This window comes from Pseudorasbora parva, chromosome 8, assembly GCF_024679245.1.
Source record: "Pseudorasbora parva isolate DD20220531a chromosome 8, ASM2467924v1, whole genome shotgun sequence".
NCBI lineage: Eukaryota > Metazoa > Chordata > Actinopteri > Cypriniformes > Gobionidae > Pseudorasbora > Pseudorasbora parva.
Genome location: NC_090179.1, coordinates 28,547,163 through 28,555,869, shown reverse-complemented (window position 1 = coordinate 28,555,869; position 8,707 = coordinate 28,547,163). Strand labels below are relative to the sequence as shown.

General features: G+C 40.1%; 1 protein-coding gene across 1 annotated transcript in view; it reads right to left on the bottom strand.

Annotated features, from left to right (window-relative positions):
- aipl1 (aryl hydrocarbon receptor interacting protein-like 1) overlaps nt 1–8,232 on the bottom strand; it is a 36,336-nt gene extending 28,104 nt beyond the window's left edge. Inside the window, exons 1-2 of the mRNA XM_067450640.1 lie at nt 7,386–8,232; nt 6,342–6,441 (exon numbers count right to left, since the gene is read on the bottom strand). The gene's annotated coding sequence lies outside the window, so the exon portion shown is untranslated. The remainder of the gene's footprint in view (nt 1–6,341; nt 6,442–7,385) is intronic.
- Between the last annotated feature and the right edge of the window lie 475 nt (nt 8,233–8,707).

Genomic DNA, 8,707 nt, shown 5'->3' with positions numbered 1-8,707 from the left:
ATTCTGAAAGAGAAAAAACTCCAGAGTGTCCAGAGATGTGTCCGGGCTTGTCCCTTTCACTCCACTGACCATTCTCCTCTGTCTCACGCAGATCTTGTGCATTATTCACCATCCTTTACATATGCACAGAGCAGCATATACACTTGCATCTCGACGTCATCCTTAATCAAGCATCATTGTGCCTGTATCGGGCCCTCAGAAGAGGCCAGGCAATCACAGTTCCAACAACGATGCTTCAAATGCTGAGGCGGCTCCAGTAATTCTGCCATGAATCACGGCATGAGTCAACCGGCGGGCAGGCAACAGTGAGAAATGGAGAAGTGCAGACATTGAGAAATGGATGCCCATTCACTAATGCACAGATGAAAAGACTAAAAAAAGGCAGATGCCAGGAAGGGGAAGAGATCGGAACAAACCATTATAGAGAAAAACGCACCTGTACCCAAAGGACTTTTTGATGACGTTCATTTGTTTGTGAAGACGACGAGGTAAACAGGAAGACTTACCGAGGGCTCGTCCAGGACGCAGACGTCACATACATCCTGCTCCTTCTCTCGGCTCACAGACTTTGTCTTGGTGTAGGCGTGCTTGCCCTGCCGACCAAAAATGTATGAATTGGGGATGGTAGTGCATGTGCGTAGAGGAAAAGACACATGAATGTCTATATAAAGCTCAGATGAACATAAATCCAAACATGTCACAGCCAAGTCATGGCCACAGAAAGTTTAACACGCTCAAGGGAAGTAATCAGCCTTAATCTGAAATAACTAGCCAAAGCCTGAGCGTATCAGGAAGACCAAGTTAATTTATCCGAGGAACACTGAAGCAAAGGAAAAGGGGTGTGGCGCATTTAAGTGTGCATTTGCATCCCAGCACTTCTTCCCCAGAAGTAAGACGATGGTTGTGAAAGGTCTCTATCGAGAGCCACCTCTTATTTGTCTAAACCGCTATTCTAGTTCCTCCGGCCACTTGACAAACAGAAAAACATGCAGGCAAAACAGTTTGATATAAAAGAGGAAATTCCAGCTGGGTTATACAATGGAAATGACTGTGGGGCAATGAGGAAGAAGCAAAGCCATTTCAGGAATTCATGTAATCTCCTGCTAATATCAGGGCTGAGGGGTGGGGTTTCTATAAATCTCAAACGAGAGCTCCAGGGACCCACACATAGCCAGAGGAAGCGGTTGGAGCCTTTAAGAGTGCGATGAGCACACCACACATTTACACTGCTTTTTTTTTTGTGGGGGGGGGGGGGGGGGCACAACGGCCGGCATGAATGGAGCACGCTTATATAGCACAAAAATCACAGACACGCATATGTGAACTGCAATGAATGCCACATGCTGCAGGGTACAGCCTTCAGAAAAATAGGGAAGTTTAGTGCTCGGAGGTAATTGTGCTTTCTTTAGCTCGTTCTTCTGAAATGCAGATTGCAGCACCAAGGAATGCAGAACATCTGGCCAAGATTAAAAACGAGGGTTGAGCTTCTTCTCGTTATTTTTTTAAAACACAGCTTGTGGCAAAGCCAAAGACCCATTTAAAACCCTGTACTATGAACCTGACAAATCAGGCATATTTCTGGCATGTCATTGCATAAGGAGTGCTGCAGCCATGCTGCTTGTATATGTGTGTGCATGAGTACATAACTCCTCCCTGCCCCTTCTCCAATGCAGTTACACTGGACTACATTCAGAGGAACATTTTGTATGAACAGCAAATGCAAAAGGAAGCTGATGCAGCTGATAAACCATGAATAAGCAGAAACTCAAATGAAACTTCTTTCATAATGTTGGTTGTTATAATGACAAAAGCAATGCCTGTTCTCCCTCACCCCACCCGTCGAACTCTGAATTATTGCTTGCAATCAGAGTGGCAGCTGCCTCTCCCAGCACAGCAAATGAAGCAAAAGCTTTGATTTTACTCAATCATGCTTTTAATACTGTGCCATGGGTAAATCAGACTGAATAGTAATCTCTCTGTTCAAATTTTCACCATTGCATTATAATAATGACAAAATCTACACTACAATTATGTTGCTCATTATATTTAAATATCAGTTAATCATTTACCATAAATTAGGTTTTATTAAACATGCTGATGCATTGCGCATATATTTCACATCTAACCTTACATTTAAGCCTGTTCTGGTATAAGTGTGAGAATGTCTTACGAAAGGTTCCCTCATTCTATTTTTTAGATATTACACTTCTGCTAAGAGGAAGTCATGCAAAGACGCTTATGCCTCCTACAGAAGGTGCAATTTGGTTAATCCAATAAGATCATTACAAATCACACTGTACAACATGGAGTGAATAAACTTTGGTACGACTGCAACATGCATGTAGACTGTACGATGATGACACCTATTGAATCGTAGGCCAGTAGTTAGTATAAAAGAACAAAACACCAGCAGCATGCGCTAGTGGTAAACAATTAGAGCAAGATGAATCGCACTTTGGCAATTGTGGTTATGTGCGATGAAGAAAAAAAAAATAGGAGGAAGCGAAAAGAGAATAGGTACGCAATCATGGCTCAGGAAAAGAGGCCAACTTGGCATGCCAATTTTGCAAAAGGAGCTTGAGGAAAGTAGTTATAAGTTTTAGTACCATGTTGTAATTGATCAATATGCCATTTCACGTTGCATTTTTATTGGCTAGTCAGTTGACGTAGGTCATAGCAGCAAACACACTGGGATGATCATGCTAAATTTCTGATGCTGTCAGAAAATTAATCGCAGGCTATCTATGATTACAACATTATGAAAACTGCCGTCTTTGAACCGCTCTCACTATACAACGTAAGACCACTGTTTAGGGGCCACAAACACAGAAACCACCTTTCGTCTGGTTTGATTTTGACAGCCCAAAATCAAACGATGTGTAAAAACCATAAAGTCTGCCTCTGTAGACATATTGATCATGACCTTGTCATGTCACCATGACCTAGACATTCACATGTCACAATAATTGTTAAAATAAAAATCATGCTTTTCAGCAGATCGCAGGACCATCACACAATCTAGCCCATTAAGCAGGGGTTCTAAACTCTATTCTAAACTCTACTCTATAAACTGTATTTAGTTTTGCTCCAACCCTAATCAGACACACCTGAACAAGCTAATCAAGGTCTTCGGGATTACTAGAAAGTTACAGGCAGGTAATTTTGATGAGCTAAATGCTGCAGGGCCAGAGTGCAGAACCCCTGATATAAAAAATCTAGGTAACTTCATTCAATTCAGTCTTCTTCTATTTTGCATAGATTTCACATCACAAAGGACTATTACTATAAACAAAAATAAAGAAAAAGGTCTAAAAGGCATTCTAAATATAAAAGAATAGCAAAGTTCACACCATAACTAGGTTAATGATAACACGTAGAAATGATACTGTCAAAATCATTTTCAGAACTAATTTTTCCAGCTGTTTAACAATAAAAACATTGAAAGCCAATCATAATCCATTCTGCTTTAAGAGCGCAAGGATTTAAGTGGCAGGTGGCATTTCACACAATAAAACTTTATTTATCACATCAGAGTCAGTACTTTGGACAAATCATTTCTCCTTTTATTTCCAAAACTTGGTCACTTCAACAACTCGTACTATTTTAATTGATTCTTTTGTTATTCTTTATAGATTGTTAGATAATAAATACATTTATCTTTTACTTATTAAACTTTGTTATTCCTTATAATTTAATTATGTTTGGACCTCATCATTTTTCAGGATACTTTCAGAAATCTTTTGCAGCCTTATAAAATGTATTTACCGTCACTTCTGATCAATTTAATGCATTTTGGCTATATAAAAATGTCATAGGTAATTTTTTTTAATTCACTATAAGAACTCTACAGTCCATCACCACTTGCCTAAAGACTAAATATTTCCTTGGAAAACACTAACAGAATTATACTCAACAGGTTCATTCCTGCAGCTTGCCCTCCCGCCCTCTCTCTCTCACCCTTTCCACTGCGCTTTCTACAGTTCTTTCCGTTGGTCAAGTCTCTGTGCCATGCATTCTTGGGATGTCTGGTACATATGGTATAAATTCCATTCTGTCTGCAGAGGCCTTCATGCTGTCTGAGATACGCCGAGCTGGACTGACTCCACCCTCCCACAGAGCTGGGCCAGCTCACAGTCTGTACTGCTGAGGTGAACTAGCTTGGCTGCCTTAAAAGAGAGAAAGAGACAGAAATATTCCACAAGTGAAGTCAACAGAACTAAAACAAGCCTGTTTTCTCCGTATAGAATGAATAAGCTCGTTATTCAGAGTTTGGAGCATCTCTGCGACGTATATGTGCGCCGCCTTGTATGTCGAGCACAGAAATTCAATGAAGAACAATAGCACAAAACCTCAAACTAGGTCACTTACATGGCGGTGTGGAGCACAAAGCCTGCAGCCCATTTAATCAAAGCGAGATTATACAGGTCCCTCTGGGTAGACAGCAGAGGCAAACTCACTCTAGAAGCCTACAAGTCAGAGACCGCGCCGAATCATTTCCTTACTTAGATAATAAAGCGCTATTGCTATGAAGTTAACTGCACAAGTCTACTGATGGTGAAAATATGGACAGAAGCTCCGCAGGCTCGCTTTGAGACCTCGTGGCACAAACCGCCTGAGCGGCCAGCATTTGGTCCCACAGGACTGCGGGGCTGCACAGACGGGAAGCTACGCTGTCCTTGAGACAACAGCAGACCTTCTTCTGAGATCCTCCCCTCCCACACTCAAGACAACTACAGCCACCTGCCAAACAGGCAAATCACTGTCACAGCCGAGCTTCATCTGCAAAAAAAAAAACAAAACAAAAAAACCCACTCACAGTCTGTGCGGCACAATACCGCACCAATTACGGAGGGAATGTATGCCAATACTTCAGAAAAACCACTTAAAAACTCCACAAATGAGAGTGTAAAAAAAAATCAAAATGTCAAAGAGGCCTGCAGAACAGCAGAACTGTGTAACGCTAAGGGTGTGGCTCCAAAAGTCTCCGTGCTATGACATTTCTCCTCATCTGTCCACGCATGCAGATGTCTGAGCTCCATGCTGTGGTCCATTCGTCCCCACAGATCTACTCACTTAACTCCACGGTTAAAGCAAAATATGTAGACAAGTTCAATATATCATGAAAGGCCTCACAGTAAAACCAATAAATGTCCAAAAAAACTTGGCAATCCAACATCCTGTGATTTCAACTCCACTGATATATTTCGGTATCTTTCCAGCCACACATGAATGAAAAGTAAACTCAGGTAGTAGCGAACACAACTGCAAGACTATAAATTGGGATCACAAAACAAACATTTCCCTGGAAAAAAAAAACCTACCGCCTTCAGATGCTCAAACACTGGAATCAGGAAATAAGAGCTTGCTCTTACTAAATTAATTGAATTGAAAAGATTGTAAGAAAAGTAGACCTTCGCGCATAGATTCAAGATATACCCTGGGCAGGAGAACAGATGTTCCTTTTTTCCTCCATAAACTGCATTGTGATTGTCTTTAATGAGCTACTTCAATCTGAACTTGCTTATTTAAAAGTGTATACGACTGACATATAGTACATCCATTTTACAGCCCTTACTTAATTTCTGACATTCAATCAGGGTAGATGGCATTTCATTTTTCACAAATTTACACAGATTTATAAAAAAAATTTAATGAGCCATATTCCATTGTTGTCTTAATGTAGTTTAACTAATGTATTATTAACCTGATGCAGGAATTCAAAGATCACATTCAGTCATGTGACAATTACTTGTTAATCAAAATCTCAAAATAGACTCAAAAGCAACAAAAACAAGAGGGGAAAAATATTCTTAACCTAACATTAAAAAGCCAAATACATTATTTTAACATTTTTCTATATATTTCTTTATTCAGTTAATTATGTGGTGTAGATTAAAGATGAAAAACTTGATTCAATATGACATAACCTTAATCGGCATAATTCTGGTAAGAGTAGTACAGACTCAGAGATTGCTTGAAATGTTGCATTTTACTTGAAACAACTATTAAATAGTTGACATCTATTAAATCTGTTGCATAAACATGAGTTAAGGATGTTTGTCAACATGTAATTGCTTAATCCCATCTACAAATTCAAAAAGAGGAAAGAGGAATCATCTGGTGATATGATGGAATTGATTTTAAAAAATGCCTTGCTTGCTTAGTCATTGGATAGGCCTATATAATGGTCTGAATGATTGTGTAAAAAAAAAATTCAGAACAGTTACATTGTATCAGTTTATTTTATAATAAAATTGTAAAAGCTGAAAAGATTATTTGCTATCGGTTCTGAAATCACCCTCACCACTTGTCACATCTAACAGTCATATTTCATAACTTACCTTCAGCAGGCGGACGTCATTTCAGACGCAAGAAGAAATCCATTTAATGACATAGTGTTGACACTGGTATTAAACGGAGGTCTTCACTCCAGATGTTAGGCTGTGTGTAAAAAGAGAAAAGTGAGAGAAAACAGACACAAAAAAGGAAAAGGTAACCTAGAGGGGAAAAGAAGACAAAACCCCTATATATCGCACCGTGAAGGGTGGGGTCTGGAGGAATTTGCCATGCTCTCGCCTCACAGGAATCAATAGCCTATACGCGTTATTTCATGACCAAATCCATGTTTTATTGTAGCCTACAATTACTTAACTATCAAAACTAATATTTTAATATTCGAAATGTATCTTATATAGCGAATATCCTGTTGCTCCTGTGTCCTGTTATTCACATTTAAAGAGACATAGACTAAAAACTTTATCTTAAAGCGACAGTTCATTTTAAAAAAAAAAAACTTTTTTAAATCAATCCTTTGCACACACTAATGTTTTATCCTTCGGTAAAGCACAGAATGAAGTGTTAAGCAGAATTTGAGGGTCTGACAGCCTGCAGCCACCATTCACTTTGATTCCATACGTTTCTACTCATTAAAAGTGAATAGCATCTAGGCCTACTTGTTCTGCTAAATATCTTTTCCCGGAGATGTTTGAAAGGGTTTAAAATATGACAGTGAGTAAACAAATACTAAATGTTAATGTCGGTTAACTATCCATTTGCGGCCTAGTGCATGTCATTTGACGTAAGTTAAAAAGAAGCATATGGCACAGGCTACATATTATACAACTAAGAAAAACAAGCCAACAAAATAAAAAATAAAATCACTAACGGAATAGCCTACGTCAGGCGACATGAGTTTAATATATTGTAACTGAAGGCAGCGCAACGCCCACTGTTAATATCAGTCAGTGTTCATTTTCGTCGCCTTGTCTGACATCCGTAAATTTGCTGGAATTTATGCATGGAATTAAATCGATATCGATGCAGTATTGAGTTTTTCAACAAACACTTGAGCGAAAACTTCTGAATGGGGAATGTCCAACACCTACCTACTTCAACTGGTAGAATTCTCGATCTCTGTCGTCGATCGATTCCTATGTCAGTCTGGTAAAAGATTCGACTCCCAGATATATCAGATATCAATACTCGCTCAACATCCTTTAATTTCGCAATGGTTTTCCCCCCTCATACAGTCTACAGATTGTCTACTAGCCAGCGGACGGCTCACGCCCTGTACGGCTCAACTCTGAACCAAGCGCTCTCGCGATCTCCTCCAATGGAATGTAACAGATTCCATTCGTTCTGAAGTGGTTTCACATACTTCCGAAAAGTTACAGAGAATGTTGCAACGGTCATCGAACGATTAGACTCCGTTCTGTAGCCTAATCGAACGCTTCCTGGATTTAAATAGCTCATCGGTGGCACGCGCATCAAATTCTCGCGAAATCCTTGTGATTCAATTCAGTCGAAGCTCTGGCGTATAAAGGTAGCGCACATTCGACATTTAAAGGCGGTTGGCTCACTGGGAACCCAAGTTCGAATCGACCAGGGTCATGTCCCGAACCCATTTGCGGTCTCTCTTTCCCCTATTTGAATGCCTTACTCTCACTGTAATTCAAGGCTAAAAATCCAAGAAATAAATGTAAGTTCTGCAACAGTTTAAGTAATTCGCCCTTTTGCTGAAAGCCACACCTTAATCTCAGATCACTCCTGAAATCAAAGAGCTAAAACGCGACTCCGCTCAGATCTCATCCTATAACCTACGCCGACAACAAGAGTGCTTTCGAAACTATTAACAATATAATTGCTCAACTTCAACTCGACACCATTAGTCTACCGTCCGAAATTTCACAATCTAGAGCCACATATCGCTGCGTCCTGAGTCTCCGCTTCAACTCCCCTCATACCGGCTTCTCCTCCCGATCAGCTGGCAGCGCAGTGACGCCAAGAGCAACAGCTGACCAATCAAACACTAACGTCAAAGACCAGAAGTAACGCCCACTTATGACCGATCATGAATGTCAGACCAGCACACCAATGCCCTGCTCTGAGTCAGACGGGTGTAAAGCACACTGTCCAATGACGCTTTCTCTCTCCGCCAGGCGTTTCACGGTTCTTCTAAAGAGCAAATGACTGAGCACCTCTGTGAGCAGGACTGGATAACTGTTTTCAGGCTCCTATTAAATCTTACTTCACTTTGATACAATTCAGACTCCTGCGTAATGTCTTCAACATTTCCACAGACGTTGTTTTATTCTTGTTTTTGAGACTCAAGCTGTGAGCAAATGCCTTTTATAGGTTCATATTCATTTTCTGACTTATTAAGGGTGCCTCATTAAAAGGGTTTTACATAAAGAAACAGAGTACTTTT